The sequence below is a fragment of the Pelmatolapia mariae genome, linkage group LG5, assembly GCF_036321145.2.
Source record: "Pelmatolapia mariae isolate MD_Pm_ZW linkage group LG5, Pm_UMD_F_2, whole genome shotgun sequence".
Classification (NCBI taxonomy): domain Eukaryota; kingdom Metazoa; phylum Chordata; class Actinopteri; order Cichliformes; family Cichlidae; genus Pelmatolapia; species Pelmatolapia mariae.
Genome location: NC_086231.1, coordinates 38,032,049 through 38,050,963, shown reverse-complemented (window position 1 = coordinate 38,050,963; position 18,915 = coordinate 38,032,049). Strand labels below are relative to the sequence as shown.

Sequence of the window (18,915 nt, the reverse complement as noted above, 5' to 3'; positions counted from 1 at the left end):
ACATCAGCTGCAGCAGGTGAGATCAGTTGTCCGACCCTCTCAGTGTCTCTGTCACTGGAATATCACTCATGGGCCATGAGTTAATGTAGGTTAAAAGCCATGTATGAGCCACTGTACTCAAAACTAGGCTCGTAGCTGAGACGGTACGAAGCGGAACAGTGACTGAGACCTTTTCTCAACACCCAAGGAAGCGCGTTCATAGTTGTTCACATGGGACTTCCTGAGGATGAGAGTGCGATCTGTCATGGCCCTGTGCCTTCCCAGCTGGCCCAGTCTGGCTACAAGTGTTTTTGCCTCTATTGTCCCTCCTCTCTTCCCTCTCACACTCTGCGCACCACCGGGGCAGAGTTCACTGTGGACTCCCGCCCCTGGCTCCCGCACCTGCAAGAGTTGGGTGAGTCGGTGTGGTGCGAGCTGGGCGAAGAATCCCTGGGAGGAGGAGTATCTGTGTTGGTGTTTTCCCTAAAAGTGCCCTCGTGACCCTTGGAACCCCCTGGACCCGTTTCCCTGCACTTGTAGATATTGCACTTGGTGACTGTGGAAAATAAACTACCTACTCTTGTGATTTCAGTCTGCGCTAGTCCTTCCTGTGCCCGTGACACAATCAATCTACAATTTTCTGCCATCCCTACTTAATTACACTGATTAATATTTACAGTGCAAACGGCCCACGATACACCTAATTATAGATTACCGCAAGAAAATTCAATAGATTATTTGAAAGTGTTTTTAAGGACGTTAGCAAAAGGCTTGGCTATAGAAGAAGTATCAATATGAAATTGGAAAAATGCAGTAAGGACTGGAGTGATCTTAGAGCTGTGCAGCACTATACTGAATAGTCAACAAACTTTTAGTAGCATGTCCATCCATGTGCCGTAATCTGCATTATTCATGTAGAGGTTCTGACTAACGTTATATTAATGCTGTTTTAGATCAGGAGAAAACCTGCCTGCTCTTAGTTTGCATGTTCATTATTAGCTGTCTAGCATGCCTCCGATCACAACCGGTCGCAGCAGATGGCCCCGCCCCTCCCTGAGCCTGGTTCTGCTGGAGGTTTCTTCCTGTTAAAAGGGAGTTTTTCCTTCCCACTGTCACCAAAGCACTCGCTCATAGGGGGTCATGTGATTGTTGGGGTTATTACTGTAGGCTGTGTGGAGATTAGGAAATTATTTTGCGGTTACTATTCATGTTGCATTAGTTATCATTTCATTGACACATTTTTTGAAGCTGTTGATGTCACATTAAAGTCTGTATTTCAGGTGTTGTCATAATCACATGATGATCCTTCATTGCAGGTTTAACTGTATTCATGTTATCCATATTGCTTATTAGAGAGTTGTTAATTGAGGGTTTGAAGTTATGGGGAAGTGAGAAAGTTAAGCTAAAGTTAAGATGATTCCATATCTGCTTACAATACAACACATCACATATCATAACATCACAGCATGGAGCATAGAGATCTGTGGGCCCAGTAATCTGCTGCAGGGGAATCTGCCCGGCAACAGGTGACTCGGAAGAGGTTCATTGAGGCCAAGACACACAAGACACATAATGGGGCCTGCACACATACACACACAGTTTCTCAACTTGTTTTGCTCAAAACTGCTACGTGACTTGTCCAGTGTACGTGACCGTTTAGCAATAACAGAGAACATCTGGAGTAGGGAGTAAAGGGTTTCCAAGGTCCGATGTACTGGAGTGTTCTTAGATTACGAGAATTGATACTTAGATTTCCAGTAAATCCAACTGCTTTGACGCATAATGCTTGTCATCAACTGTTATAAATACAACTGTTCATCTGTTGTTCTGGGGAGATCGGCTCTGGGAGTGTGATGATGCTCATCTTCCCCACATATATATGTGTTTAATAAAATCACTATTTTGACATCTACTGGGACCTCCAGTCGTTTGTCCTTTCCTCAAAATCCGAACCATGACAGCTGTAAACACTTTTCCTTTGTCCATTCTCTGATTAAGTCATGGGTCCAGCTGCAGTTCCACACACAGTACTGAAGCTTATATAAAAATATTCTACACAGTTTCCAAAGTACCCGACACTGAGAACAACCCGCATGATTCAACCACAGAAACCAAAAGAAGGAAAGCATGGACTGTGAATGTGAATGAATTTAACTCAAATGAAATAGTAACCAACCAGACCCTCCAACAACTTCAGCTATGACTTATTAGTGGTAATTACTATTATTTATAGTGGCCTGAATTCACTAATCATTCACTTTTAGTGTGCGTGTTCTGGATATCCATGACCACCTAACAATAGACGAGCAGGTAAACAGATTTTGGGAGTAACACAAAAGTAACATAACACATAGTTTACAAATGACTTAAATCATGTACAATAACAGAAACTAGGTACGTGAAAACACATTTATTGTGAAACTGACTGTGTATGGAGAGTGTATGACTACGTTTTATTTAATATTTACACTGTAGGGTCTTTACCTTTATAATACAAAGCACCCTGAGGGGAAGCAGACACTCGTTGTGTCAGGTAACGTGCTTGGCCTCTGATGAACCTGTTTCTGTGCAGACCTCTCCATGTTTCAATCACTGTGAGAGTGTGTGCCATCACTAATTCTCATTTAGTGTGTGGGTCAACCATTGTGTCCACCAATCAGAACTCAGAGGTTAAGCCCCGCCTTTTCCTACAGCAGCACAGACTACTCCTGGCGTCCCCTCGGTGCCCTCTGTAATGCACTTTATATAGGATTCAGTGCTTCATACATTACTCATCTACAGAGGGTGCAAAATGCTGCAGCTCGTCTTTTGGCACATTTCCCCTGTTTTAGCTCTACTTCACTGGCTGCCCATTTCTTTTAGGATTCATTTTAACATTCTTTTATTTGCTTTTAAAGCCCCATGCTGCTAAAGATTTACCTGTGTCCTTCGATCAGCTCTCAGTGTATATTAGGCTGGATCATCACCTACGTGAGTCGCCGCTGAGAGTCTCTGCTTCCCTCAGAACGCTCACAAGACTAACCAATAGGTGGAAGTCACACAGCAGAGCCTAAGACCCAGGACGCAACTAACACCAAGGAGGCTTCTGACAGAAAGATGCTCATCTCTGCATTTGTTCTGGCCAACCCTGTCACTCACTCCACTTCACTGTGGTCGTCTGTGACTCTGGAGATGACTGGATGTTTGTTTCTGAAATATTTCAAAACTTAATAAAGTTTAAGGGGTGGCTGTAGCTCAGGAGGTAGAGCAGGTCACCTCCTGATCAGAAGGTTGGTGGTTCGATCCCTGGCTCCTCCAGTCTGCATGTCAAGTATCCTTGGGCAAGATACTAACCCCAAGTAGGGATGGGTATCGTTCAGGTTTTATTCGGTGCCAAACCAGTACTTTTGAAACGGTGCTCAAACCGGTGCTTAAAGAATGGAGAACACAAACTTTGTCCAAAAACCTCTCATGTTTAGCTGTTTCCCACTTTTTCTTTGGTCATTTTAGCCTTTTTGGCCAGGGTGAACGGAGTATCTGCCATCAAACAAGAAGACAGCCGCATGTAACTACGACGGTGTTTGCTAGTTCACCTTACATACATTAATTTAATAACGTGGTTAGCCTACTCAACGTAAATTACACACGAACAACATTAAGCTACTGACCCAGAGAAGAACGGCTGCTGCCGCCATCATCATCCGTCATCATTTCTGCTACACTGGCAGGGCTAGGGGCCAGGACTCTCCTCTTCAGGTTCTTGGGGGATGTTGCTAACTCCGGGTCCGATAACAGGCACCACACCCGCAGTAGATGTGCTCGGTGTGAGGTCTCGCAGCAAGCTATCAAATACGGTGCACTTCTCGGCTTTTAAAAAACCGCTATGCATCGCCAGGTGTTTCATCAGAATCGAGGTGTTACCTCCTTTGCACAGCATCACCTTAAAGCACTTGTTGCAGGCTGCTGAGTTTGCATCTTTTGCTGTGAAGTACAGCCAGACTTTTGACCGCTTCGCCTTGGGCATTTTTAATCTGTAGCTCTGCTCTAAAAGAACGTACGTACCTGGGCCCGCCTACTATCCTTGGAAAGGTAAAATGATTGGCTAGAATCCAAAGTGTATGACATCTCAGGAAAAAAAGCACCGAAATGTGCGCTGCTTTTCAGTCTGGTTACTACCGTTTATGTCAGAACCGGTGCCATTATGGCACCGGATACCGGTACCCATCCCTATCCCCAAGTTGCTCTCCGATGCATCCATCGGAGTGTGAATGTAGTTAGACAGCATTAAGTATAGATAAAGTGCTTGTGAGTGATTGGGTGAATGTGGCATGTTGTATAGAGTGCTTTGAGTGCTCCAGGAGAGTAGAAAAGCACTATATAAGAATCAGTCCATTTAATAAAGCTGTAAAAGAGCAGGAGAAATCACTGAAGCTCTGAGACGGAAGCTTTTTAAATACTGTCTGCACACAATGGACAACAGCTGTTAGTTGATCTGCACTTGGCTGCAGGCTCCCTGGAACAGCAGCTGGCCCTACAGGGATGTTTCTTTAATAACAGAGATGGACCTGAGAAAGGCCCGAGATAAATATTGCCTGTAAGTTCACAACATTATAGCTGTATCTGGAATATTTGTATTTTCTACAGCCCAAAAATCGTGGGTTATTTTACAAGCTCTCACATTTTGCAATATATTTCCCTTCATAGTCTTCTTGTTTCCATATTAAGATTCATATGTAAATACACTGAGCTGAGTTTAAATGTAATTCACAGTTTTACGTGTGCATGCAAAGGCTATTAAAACCTACAGATCAGGATCACTGGTAATCTGATACACGCGTATGTAAAAAGCACATCTTTAAATGTAAAAAGTAGGGAGCAGTGACCTTTAGTATCACATCCATGAACTTTATGAAACAACTGATGACCAAAGCCTTGTGCCAGGAAAGCTCTGCCCATCCATCATTTATTTATTTTAGCACATTCGTGTGTTCTGACAGGCCAATCATCATTCAACCAGATGCAACGCTGAGTCCTCATCTCTCTCAGTGAGTATGACCTTTGAGGTTATTGGCTGTACACTCTCAGCTTGCCCTAGTGCAATGGAATTATTGGATGGCCTGGGCTAGTCTAATTTAGCGCACTGAGATAATAAGGTCCAGAGAATAACTGGTGGGCTCACAGGAGCAGATGGGTGACCCTCTGCTCTCCACTCTACCTACATTCATCTTCCCTTTCTCTGTTTTTTCTTCCTTCATTTCATCAGTGTCTATGAACAAAACAAAGAATTAGGAACATTAACATAACTAATTTTGGGCAGCCAGGGTCACTAAACTGAACCTGAAACTAAAGTAAAAGTGTTTATGTAGCAAACCTCAGTGTTTTCACAGAGTCAGGGATTTTTTTTTTTCCTTAATTAAATCATCATTTAAAAACCACATGTGACAAAAACATGTGACAAATAAATAAATAAACCAAAAGTAAGAAATTAGGAAGGGCAAATACTTTTTACCAGCACTGTATGACAGCTGGACCAACTGCCTTTCCATTGTCTGTCCTCTTCATCCTTGCATCCTCCTTTCTAATCCTCTGAATTTCCTGAACTGTCCTCCTTATCCGTGTTTGGACACTGGCTCATGGTCGCCATGGCTGGGATTTTCTGTTTCTCAAATCACCACCCTCCCCCATGATTTCTTCATGTTCTGTCTTGTATTCACAATCCAACAACTACTTCCCCATCTTGATTTGTCAGTCACTCATCCCTTCTCTCACAGTCGTGGGCCTTCTGTCCATTACCGCTGCCTTTCTTAACCCATTTTCACAGCCAAACAATAGAAACAATGGGGAGAAAGCCCCCCAGGCAATGGGAGGAGATGTAGATCACAGGGGCAGTGCAAGTATCAAAAGAGACAGAGACCCAGAGACAGAGAGAGATATAAAGTGTGTGTCTGTGTGTATGAGGGGGGCGCTACAACCCATCTGCTGAGGTGGTGAAAGGAAACAATAGTGACAAACTAGCAGAATTTATATTTGAGCAGCGGAGTCCCGATCCTCACAGTCAGTAGAGGCGCCGGCTCAGATGACGACTGAGCTGGTAGGGATGCACAAGGAGCAGGCAGCGGTGCATAGGAAGCAACTGGAGGAGCTGCAGATACAGACCAAGTGGCAGACGAACGTTTTGGAACCCCCCCCCCCAAATTAATGGAGGTCCTGTTCAAGCGCGTTGGCGTGGATATCACTTTGCATTAGTTCTCGTGGATTATGCAATGCTATTTGGTCTAAAAGGTCCCTTCATAAACTCCAACTTCTTCAAAATTCTTCGTACTCTGTCAAGAGCTCATATTACAACAGTTCTTCAGCAGCTTCACTGGTTGTCCATAGAAGCCAGGATAAACTTTAAAATCTCGCTTCTCTCATACAAGTGTATCCATAAATCTCAGGGAGGGGCGGGGCCATCTGCTGCGACCAGGTGGAGGGGACGGGATAAAGACATGCTGCGGAAAAGAGACATTTCTAATAATTAAATGTAGAGTGGTGGGAATCCCCCAGCAGCATAGATCCATTGTAGTGTAACAAAGGGAAGATTCAGGGTCACCTGATCCAGCCCTAACTATATGCTTTAGCAAAGAGGAAAGTTTTTTGATAAAGCATCTAGAGACTGCTGAGTAGCTTTTCACAAGCTCTGCACAAAAAGTAAGTTTTTATTTAAAAAAGAAAAAACCTTTAAAAATCGCGCACACTTGTTAAAGGTTTTGGTGCTGAGGAGATGATCTAAGACTGTCTTTCACATCCACTCAGTACCATTGTTACAGATGGAGCATACCGCAGCAGTCGCTGTCAACTGGACACACAATGAAGTCTCTGCTAACTTTTCTCTACATTGTGCTGTATGGCTTTTTCAATTCACTGCATTGAACACAGCATCTCAGAATGTGTTGGAGATGCACTGTGGGTATTGTACTGGGAGTATATTTGTATTGTGTGCATTTTGTATGAGTACTGTAGAGTACCAATGGAGACACATAGAGGCTATGTTACACTTGGCCCTAATATATGCAACAAGACTTGCACTGAATCCAGACACTGACAGTTGGCATTAATGTAAAACAGAGGCACACTTAGTGTGCCAGAGGTTTCACTCAGACCTGACCCCACAGTGGAAGAGACCAAATTAAGCCCCTGACCTTAACTCTATGTGGCAACAAAACTATACACAGTGATAAAGATAACAAAGTGAAGATTATGATAATAATTTCATCAAGGGAAGCAAATGTCACTCGACATAATATTCCAACTAAATATTGACAGGAAAATAAATTGTGGCAGCCATACCTGCTGTGGAATAAATCTGTTAGCACTACAAAGGGAATCTTGCACTCACTGGTTTGGGTCATGGGTGGAAGCCCTGCTGGTCCAATCCCCAGCTGTCAAAACCTGCCATAGATACACAGAGTGTAGATGTGTTATTTAAATTCATGGCTGCACCTTCAGACTCCAGATAAGAAGAATCAGAGCCATGTTTGATCACTGCAGAAAGAAAATGTTGATGTGTTGATTACAATGCTTCCTTTTCCCCAGTTTTCTGTTTCCTGCCTCCCGCTCACCGTTTTCCTTGGTCTGCTTCTCTTTCACTGCATCAATCATCTGTTTTCCTACACAGTCACAAACAGCACGATCACACGCACACACTCACGCACACGCGCACACCCGCTTAAGTCCCATTTGGGGTCGCATATCTTAACTCCCACCCTTTGGGGACACCACTTTCTGTATGGTTTAGAAGCAAGCCGGCAACTGAGTTTTACTCCTCCAAGACCACAGAAATAAAAATAATCACTTGAGATTTTCATTTTAAGCAACATTTGTCCAGACAGTATTTTTACCTTCCCATTGGGGACTGGGAATGTTTAATGTCCCCTTTGGGGTCTTCAGCGATACACAGATAAACAAACTATTTTATGTCAGTTTTGGGGACCTTGCTGTCATGTGTAGGCTGTGTGCAGGCAGGAATGGTAGTAGGAGGACCCAAAGTGCAGACACTCGGAGGCAAAACGTGAACTCAAATACAGCTTTAATGCTAAACTCAAAAAGTAACAAATCAAGGAATACAAAATAAACTTACACTGGCAAACGGACAGAACACACAGCAAGATGAGGGTAGATCGCGACACAGACACAAAGAAACACAGGGCTTAAACACACAGAGGGAGCAATCAGGGAATGAGTAACAGGAGGGAAACACAGCTGGGGCAAATCAGGCCTAACGAAACAGGGGAAGCAAAACCAGATACATTAACATCAGACACGGACTTTCAAAGTAAAACAGGAAACATAACACAGACTGAACTTACAGACACAAAGTCACAGGCAGGCACTACAACAGAGAGACATGGGACCAGGGCAGACAGACACTGAGTGGATATAGCAGACAGGGGAGACGGCAACTAAGGATTACACAGAGACAAAAACAAAAAGACAGAACTAACAAAGAAACCAAAGACTATTATATTATTTATCATTTCTAAACTCAAAACCATGGGTCAACGACCCAGGCATCCTAACACTTACTTCCCTTTGGGGTCTTCAGCAATACACACATACACAAGTTATTTTATGTCAGTTTTGGGGATATTACTTCCCTTAAAGGCAAGTCCTTCAAAGTACAATGTAAGGTTAACTACCCAATCTAACAATAATCTAAACAATAATTAAGGTCTCTATTTATCTTGAAGAAATCAAAACTATGTCCATTGTCTCGGCCAAAGAACAATTTACATTTTTGACTGCATTTATTACTACTGTGTTGTTTTGGGAGTATACATGCACATCATTAATGCAGAGAAACTTGGGGAAAAAAAATCATCTGTACTATTGAGTGTTTGTTACCAGCAAATTGTAAGGCAAGAACTTTGCTTCCAAATATGTTCACTGGGAAGAAGTCCCTGGTCCCCTGTCTTCATCTTGATCCGTTTTCTTATTCTATTGTGTTTTTGTTGCCTCCATACCTGAAAGAAGACACTCATCTCATTCCTTGAGGAATCCGGATTTTGCAGATCTTTTTTTTTCTTTTTTTTTTAACGTTTCAGGCATTTCTCATGATGCTGCTTCAGCTTGGTTAGTCTTGAGTAGATAAACATAAGTTAAATAGGCAAACATTAGACAGTTAACCTAGTTTTTATATTCCATTTAAACGAAAAAAGAAATTTCTAATTTCAACTATGAATTGTTAACACAGATCATTTGTACACAATTACTAAGGGTTCATTTGATTTGCAGAAACTATCCAAACTTTGAAGCAAACCTATCATAAAAGATTTAATTTTATTATTATTATATTATTAATAAACACACTGCTTTAACCTACATTAGAACCAATCAAAATATCCTTTACCTCAGGGCACCAATAAGTACAGTATTAAAGATCTGTGAGTGATAAGACAAGCTGTACGATTTTAGAATGGATTTCTTAATTTTAGTTTTCACTGATGTTACGAGTAGATTTAACATGAATAACAAATAGACAAGAGACAATTGAAAACTGCCAAAAAAAGATGACTCTTATGACTTCATTTCTAACAAAAATGCACTGCGTTAACCTGAATGAGGACAATCAAAAGGATATACATAAATGAAATTGAATTGGTATAGTACCAGAGTACAGTGATCATTCACTGATGGTCATTAACGATCAGTGACCATTAACCATTAACTGATCTCAAAGGTAGATTAATACTAAATACAGAAATATACCTCCATTTAAAAATTGCAAAAACATATCCAACTATAGTTATTGGCACACCTGACTCTTATGACTTTTGGGGACGTTTCTAACACAAATACACTCCTCTTTAACCTAAATGGGGACATTCAATGGGAAACTTTCCTTAAGGAACTGGTAAATACAACGAACTCTGATTATGAAACATGCATATGTTAAGGTATGTGTAATGATTTTGGCGATGGATTTCTTTCTCTTAATCCTCATTCTGATTGGTATTTGTTTCATATTTCCAAATCTTAGACATAATGAAGGATTGTACAACATAACTCTTACTTGAGTGGGGTGATCACTGATAAATTGTTCTCAAACTTCATGTATGGAGTTATACTGAAAAAGGGACATGACACTATTTTTAAAAAACAATACAAAAACATATCCAACTATAGTCCTTAGAATGCCATATACTTATGACTTTTGGGGACGTTTCTAACACGAATACACTCCGCTTTAACCTAAATGGGCACATTCAATGGGAAACTTTCCTTAGGGAACTGGTAAATACAATGAACTCGGATTATTAAACATCTGCATATGTTAAGGTATGTGTAACTACTTTTCGGATGGATTGCTTTATCTTAGTCCTCATTCTGATTGGTATTTGTTCCGTATTTTTAAATCTTAGACATAATGAAGGGTGGTTTTTTTTCTAACATAACCCTTGCTTGAGTGTGGGGATCATTGATAAGTTGTTTACAGACTTCATGGATAGATTTATACTGAAAAAGGGAAATGTTACTATTTTTAGAAAAAAAAATCCCAAAACATATCCAACTATAGTCATTAGTATGCCATATACTTATGACTTTTGGGGACGTTTCTAACACAAATACACTCCGCTTTAACCTAAATGGGGGTAAACACAATGAACTCTGATTATTAAACATATGCATATGTTGAGGTAATGATTTGGGGGATGGATTGCTTTATCTTAGTCCTCATTCTGATTGGTATTTGTTTCCATATTTTCAAATCTTAGACATAATGAAGGATTTTACAACATAACCCTTACTTGAGTGTGGGAATCATTGATAAATTGTTCTCCGATTTCATGGGTAGATTTATACAGAAAATAGGGACATGATACCATTTTTTTTTAAAAAATACAAAACCATATCCAACTATAGTCATTAGTATGCCATATTCTTATGACTTTTGGGGACGTTTCTAACACAAATACACTCCACTTTAACCTAAATGGGGACATTCAAAATCCTGCAGCTTATTTATGTTTCTTTGTTTCAGAATAATAAATAAATAAATTAAACAAATAACATAATATTCCTTTTTATGAAGCTTATTTATTTTTTCCGTTTCATTAGCCTCTCTTAATTAACAAGATAATCCTCATTGTTAGCTTGCACATGAAAAACTTAAGGATGCTAATAAACATCCTTTTTTATTTTAGAATCATAAAAGCATAAAAAAATGAAATCCCCTAAAATATTGAAACTTTGGTTCATCCAAACATGCCTTGATTTTTAATCCAAGACAGCTCTGAATGTGTAATTTATACGTGGCTAGTTTTTTCGAGCTAATTAGCTAAAGTCTTTTTTTTTTTTTCCAAATTATCAAGGGCACATCTAGCAAACCAGTATTAGAATTTATTAATTAATAACTTTCTTACATTCAAACAGAAAATGCTGAAACTTTTCAGCAGAAACCTTATGATATAGGTATAAGAAACTAAAAAAGTTTTAATCACTTTTCATACCTTTAAAGCTGCTCTACATGCTGCTGCTTCCCGGCACACACCTCCATGGCTGCGATCAAGGCCTATGGTGACATAGAGGTCTTACCTCACCTCCCCTACCTTTAGGCTGTCCCTGCTCTGTCCCTCTTCACTCTCACACACACAAACTCCAGACCTGCATTCATCTCTTTCCTCTGATCCCCCCCCACCCGACAGACATACAAAACTCTAAACATCGCCCTTTGACTGACTGCCCCACCCCCACTTGCACACGAACTCTTTCCCAAAAGCACTCTGGTTGTATGACACTAGTGTTTATTGTATTATGGCCTGGTAAAATGGCCTGTATTTGTATAGCGCTTTACTAGTCCCTAAGGACCCCAAAGCGCTTTTACATATCCAGTCATCCACCCATTCACACACACATTCACACACTGGTGATGGCAAGCTACATTGTAGCCACAGCCACCCTGGGGCGCACTGATAGAGGCGAGGCTGCCGGACACTGGCGCCACCGGGCCCTCTGACCACCACCAGTAGGCAACGGGTGAAGTGTCTTGCCCAAGGACACAACGACCGAGACTGTCCAAGCCGGGGCTCAAACCGGCAACCTTCCGATTACAAGGCGAACTCCCAACTCTTGAGCCACGATCACCCGTATTATGTTGTACATAGGACTTTTGTTTTGTTTTTATCTTTAAGTTGTTCACTGTACACTGTAGACTGTGGGAGCATTACAATTTAAAATTCCTGTGTATCATCTGTACATATGGGTTTTCACAATAAAGCTGACTTTGAATTTGACTTGAGTCAAGCTCTGCACATATCTCTAAGGCCCAGTCCAACCACGCTACAGAAGCTAATCTTTCCTGCTTGTATCCAGGATATATATTTTTTTTCTGTCATGATCCATATCTAATGACCATAGTCTTACACAGTTTTTGATCAGCTCTTAAAGAGACTTTGGTGAGAATTAAGTTTTATGCCATATGCTTGTGACTTTTTATGCTTTTTAGGCAGTATTTTACATACTGCCTAAAAGGTATTAACATTGAAATTTAAATTTAGCTCAGCTGTTTCACCAAATTTTGGATCCCTGCACCATTCAACAGAAATTCAAGAAACATCTTATATATGTTGCAATACAAGTATCAAGAATTTAGAGTAATTTATGTCAAGCTGCAGTTCAGAAAGCAAATATGAACCTAAAGTGCTCCATTATTTCATGCATCTGCTTCACATCATGCCAAATAATTCTTTAAAAAATATTAAAACTATTTATATCATAATTACATGAAATATGACTCTTTTGTATTTTCTAGTGTCTTCTTTACCCTTTGAAAATATAATCTACTTTCTAACAAATAGTCTACTGATTTCTATTATTTAGTCAAGAGAACAAATGTTTGTTTATATAAAACCATTCATACAAAAGAATGTTGAATAAGATTTTCAACAAAGATCAGTATATTAAAAGAAATCTTACCTCTCCCTAACCCTTGTATTATTATAGTGTAATACACACAAAAAAATCCAAGAAATGTCACTTTTGGGGACAGTGGAAATGTTTGCAATTTCACACACTTCCACTAGGGGCAACATAGAGTTATACACAGATTACGAAAAATTTTGGGGGCAATGTCATACACATACACAAAAAATCTAAAAAATGTCACTTTTGGGGACAGGTGAGATTTTTGGATTAAAATATGTTTTAGAGCATGCTGAACGCTGTTAGAGGTAAATCTAATTGGGGACGGTGGTTTTGGTCCCCAAAGGGAGAGGTGTCCCCAATTGACTGGTGTGTGAGCTGATAGAAGTCCCCAATTGTGACACAAGCAAACACACGCACGCACACGCACACACAGGTCAGCAGGAGTAGATAAAATCAACAAAGATGGAACAAAAGCGATGACACATTCGAGCCACAGGGAGTGCTGGATGACAGTACAATACTCTGGAAATACAACAAAAATGAGACATATTGTCACCACCATCATATAGTGTTAGCACAGCACAGCAAACCGAACAATAAATCAGCTCAACAACCAACACTGGACACACTTAGCATGTTAAAGCTAACCCCAGTTCAGAGTAAGTAAAGAAAATATCACAATCCTACTTTACATACAAAGAACTGTTTCTATACAATCGTCTTAAGTAGACGTACAGACTCTAGTGTTAAAAATACTCAGTAAAAGTTTGGATTCAACTACAGCTTATGGTCGCCCACTGCTAGCCAAAACGGCGCCCACTGCTAGCCAAAACGGCGCCCACTGCTAGGTATTTTTGTGCAAAGCTAACTTATTAATATGATAAAAATATACGAGTACACAGGAAAGGAAACATTATTTCAGTCTTAATTTGAATTCTAATGAATGTACTCAGCTTGAATCAGTTATGTAGAACATAAGCAGAGGAAAATAATGTTTGTTTTTTTGATAGCTCCATTTTTGCTGCCTAAGTTGTAGAGGGTGACTCCACACATAAACAGAAAACACAGTCAGTGGTTTAGGTTCAGGTGGATGACCCTAAAGTTGACTGTAGTGGCTCAAGGGAAAAGAATTACAGCTAACAATGATTTCTACTGACCGGTCCAGCAGATTGTCTTAGTGTATGGGCTGTGATCAGCTGACCTGTGCTGTTGCTGCTGCGCTGGGCTCTGCTGCTCTCAGTGGATTTACACAGCTGTATGAAATAAGATGGAAGCAGACCTGGCTGACTTCCATGCTCGATACTCACAGTCCACTGTTCATGCCATCTTTATACCAGCTTACACGTGACGTGACATAACTCTGAACACAACTGCTGTGCACCAGTCCCACTCTACTTTCTCTTCCCCACACACTCACCTGTGTACACTTAGCTTAGACTTAGCTTTAAATTCCCAGTCTATCAAACCCCACTGAGCATCCTTCCTTTAAATCTAAGCTCTCTCCTTCCTCTCCTGTCCTTCTTTCTTATCTTTCTCCATCTCTGAGTGAACGTAGCTCTCTTTCTTTCCTCTCCCTGTCAAATACAGCAGCTGGACCTTCAGCTGCAACACACTGAGAGACAAACTGCACACTCACAGTTTGTGTTTGTTGAGCTGATAGAAACGCTGCGTTTGAAATTACCTGGCACCTACTCAGCTTATGATCGTCTGTCAAAAGTAAAAAAACACCAACCCAAGCTCACACTTTACACTATAAATTATACACAAACTATAAACCATTATATGGTTTTGCTTCTTTCATCTCTTTGTATGTGATCGATACACCAAAAGGATGTATTACTGTTTATTTTTGTTCAAATGAAGGAAAAAGATACTTAAATAAAGGACAGATACCAGAAAATTGTACTTAAATACAGTAACAAAGTATTTTTATTTCATTACTACTTTAACTTTTATTTCATTATTCATTACTACTTAAAATAAATACAAATATATAAATGCTAATGAACAAACAGAGTTTTAAAAGGTAAAATAAAGTATTCCTCTGTATTTGGAGTAAAGGGATTATGTTACAGTGCACATCATGTAAGAATGTGCTAAAGACTAATCTAATTAAAGCGGAATTACATAAACTGAATGAAACATGAAGTCAATTATACAGTGTGGGTCATTTATATGGATACACCGTAATAACATGGGAATGGTTGGTGATATTAAAGTCCTGTTTGTGGCACATTAGTATATGTGAGGGGGCAAACTCCTCAAGATGGGTGGTGACCATGGTGGCCATTTAGAAGTCGGCCATCTTGGATACAACTTTTGTTTTTTCAATAGGAAGAGGGTCATGTGACACATCAAACTTATTGGTAATGTCACAAGAAAAACAATGGTGTGCTTGGTTTCAACGTAACTTTATTCTTTCATGAGTTATTTACAAGTTTCTGACCACTTATAAAATGTGTTCAATGTGCTGCCCATTGTGTTGGATTGTCAATGCAACCCTCTTCTCCCACTCTTCACACACTGATAGCAACACCGCAGGAGAAATGCCAGCACAGGCATCCAGTATCCGTAGTTTCAGGTGCTGCACATCTCGTATCTTCACACCATAGACAATTGCCTTCAGATGACCCCAAAGATAAAAGTCTAAGGGGGTCAGATCGGGAGACCTTGGGGGCCATTCAACTGGCCCACGACGACCAATCCACTTTCCAGGAAACTGTTCATCTAGGAATGCTCGGACCTGGCACCCATAATGTGGTGGTGCACCATCTTGCTGGAAAAACTCAGGGAACGTGCCAGCTTCAGTGCACAAAGAGGGAAACACATCATCATGTAGCAATTTCAAATATCCAGTGGCCTTGAGGTTTCCATTGATGAAGAATGGACCCACTATCGTTGTACCCCATATACCACACCAAACCATCACTTTTGTTGTTCCAACAGTCTTGGAGGGATCCATACAATGTGGGTTAGTGTCAGACCAATAGCGGTGGTTTTGTTTGTTAACTTCACCATTCACATAAAAGTTTGCCTCATCACTGGCTCTTGCTGAATGAAGCTAGGACAGCCACTGATGTTTCTTCATCAGTGACAGTTTTCTTGCGTCCACATTTTGGCAAATCCGACACTGAACCAGTTTCACGAAACTTAGCAAGCAGTTTGCTAACTGTAGCATGGGAGATGGGTGGTCTCGTAGGGTGTCTTGCATTGAAATCTGCTGCAATGACCTGGTTACTGCGTTCACCAGATATCAACACGATTTCGATCCGCTCCTCACGTGTTAACCTCTTCATGTCAATGGCTGTGAACAAAGAGAAACTTGTAAATAACTCATGAAAGAATAAAGTTACGTTGAAACCAAGCACACCATTGTTTTTCTTGTGACATTACCAATAAGTTTGATGTGTCACATGGCCCTCTTCCTATTGAAAAAACAAAAGTTGCATCCAAGATGGCCGACTTCTAAATGGCCACCATGGTCACCACCCATCTTGAGGAGTTTGCCCCCCCACATATACTAATGTGCCACACACAGGACTTTAATATCACCAAACATTCCCATGTTATTACGGTGTATCCATATAAATGGCCCACCCTGTATATTATTTTGTAAGTCAGACAGAGAGAAAGAAAAAGTGTGGGTGGACATCAGATGATTAAATGTCAACAACTTGATTGGACGGCCAAAATGTGATGATGTGACGTCCAGTAGAGAGGAGGGAGAAAGGGTCCGTGTGGTGTTGTGTGAGAGGAGCAGATGTGAGGTGAGATGTTCACAGTGCAGAGACAGTAGAGGGGAACAGAGTCCAACCTGTGCAGGGGCGGATCTAGAGAAATCTTCTTAGGGTGGCAAAACCAAAGCCTTTTTTCTCACACACATACGCAGGTGGTTACATGTGCTTAAAATGATTCAAATGCAGTAAGTATACACGTTTTTCATACAAATATAGTCTATAACTTAATTATTGTCTGTAGCCCACATAATGAAACACTTTAGTTACATAAAACATGTGAGCTTTGATGTTATGTACTGTATAGCCTGTATAATAAATAAATATGTAGCCTGATAAATATAAAATCCAGAAAGCTACACAACATGGGGCGCTTCATTTACAAACACAAGTCTAACTTGAGTTTCACTGTTTTTTGTTAGAAAATCATCAGATTGTTAAATGCTTAAATTACACAAAATGTCAGAAATCTGCACTGTCATGAACAAACATTTACACCTAATTTTTCATGATTTGTTGTAAAGCACTTTGTGCTACATTTTTTTGTATGAAAAGTGCTTTATAAATAAAGATTGATTGATTGATTGATTGATTGTTGGATTAACCCTCCGAGGTCCAAAATACAACTGCTCATTTTTGACTCCTCTTTAGTTTACGTTTGTATTTCACCTTCAAATTGGTTCATTTTATTTCTTCCTGCCTTGTTTGGTTTCATTCTTTTCAGCTCAACCTCACATGTCTGAATTTAGTTGTTTTTTCATTGACATACTGTAACACAACTGATCTGAAATCACACAAAAAACTAAACATCCTTGTTGGGTCTAAACTCAGACCCCGCTGTATCCAGGACTTATTCCCATGAAAGGAAAACAAGGCAACAGCGATCGATCGTTTTTACTTGCGCAAGGGAGGCCTTTGGTCAAGAACCAGCTCTTGGAGCTCACGCTCCTAACCTGTCTCCAGCCCAAAGTCCTTCAAAGAGCAGCTTCCCTCGCAGCTATTTATTGACAAACTGTTACAGTTCACACAATAGTTTACAACACGTACCTCCCCTCTTAACCCCCCTTGGTTACAAAGACGAGGCACTGTATGTATATATATATGTGTGTGTGTGTGTGTGTGTGTGCGTGTGTGTGTGTGTGTGTGTGTGTGAGAGACCTCCTGCTGGGCAGGAAGCTTACATCAAACAGACCTTCCAGATAGGATGTGTCTGTAATCAAACCTACAGCCCCTCACCCAAAAACTCAAGAATCTGGGGAGGGGGACTGTGGAATTGCTTTCATCCCACAGTTAAACAATGTAGAAATGGATGGTAAGCATAAAAATGACAAACATTTAACAATTCACTCTAACAATCCTAGTAGTAGTTTTTTTTACTGTAAAAAAAACACACAGAGTAAATTATTTTTATAACTTGAAATGCAAATATAAATTGTATAAACTTATGCACACATTGTGTAAACAAATACAACTATTTATCTAAAAATGCAGCCAGTACACCTGCTGTTTTTTTATTTTGTACAACCATTTAAAAATATTACTAAAACTAAAGTGAGAGAACAATCAGGTCTCGCAGTAAGATGCCTCACAAATGATGTGTGTCAGTAAAAAACATTGTTGGTCCACAGAAAGACAGAAGAGAGCAGCACAGGGAGGAAGCTGCAGCCTGACAGCAGCAGGTGGATCACTGCGCTGGGTTTCTACCTGCAGACAGTGTTTACACTGCAGTGTGCCTTTGTGACATTCATCAGTGCCCTCACTGACACACAAAGCAAAACAACGACTACACAACACACTAACTACACAAGACAACACAACACACCAACTATACAAGACAATACAACACACTAACTACACAAGACAACACAACACACCAACTATACAAGACAATACAACACACTAACTACACAAGACAACACAACACACCAACTATACAAGACAATACAACACACTAACTACACAAGACAACACAACACACTTACTATACAAGACAACACAACACACTAACTATACAAGACAATACAACACACTAACTACACAAGACAACACAACACACCAACTATACAAGACAATACAACACACTAACTACACAACACAACACAACACACCAACTATACAAGACAATACAACACACTAACTACACAAGACAACACAACACACTAACTACACAAGACAACACAACACACTAACTATACAAGACAATACAACACACTAACTACACAAGACAACACAACACACCAACTATACAAGACAATACAACACACTAACTACACAAGACAACACAACACACTAACTACACAACACAACACAACACACCAAC

General features: G+C 40.3%; 1 protein-coding gene across 3 annotated transcripts in view; it reads right to left on the bottom strand.

Annotated features, from left to right (window-relative positions):
• Positions 1–18,915, bottom strand: part of nfasca (neurofascin homolog (chicken) a) — a 145,448-nt gene that overhangs the window by 109,863 nt on the left and 16,670 nt on the right. Inside the window, exon 2 of one of the 3 annotated variants that reach the window (XM_063474932.1) lies at positions 7,337–7,389. The exons of the other annotated variants lie outside the window; for them this stretch is intronic. The gene's annotated coding sequence lies outside the window, so the exon portion shown is untranslated. The remainder of the gene's footprint in view (positions 1–7,336; positions 7,390–18,915) is intronic. 3 annotated transcript variants of the gene reach the window in all.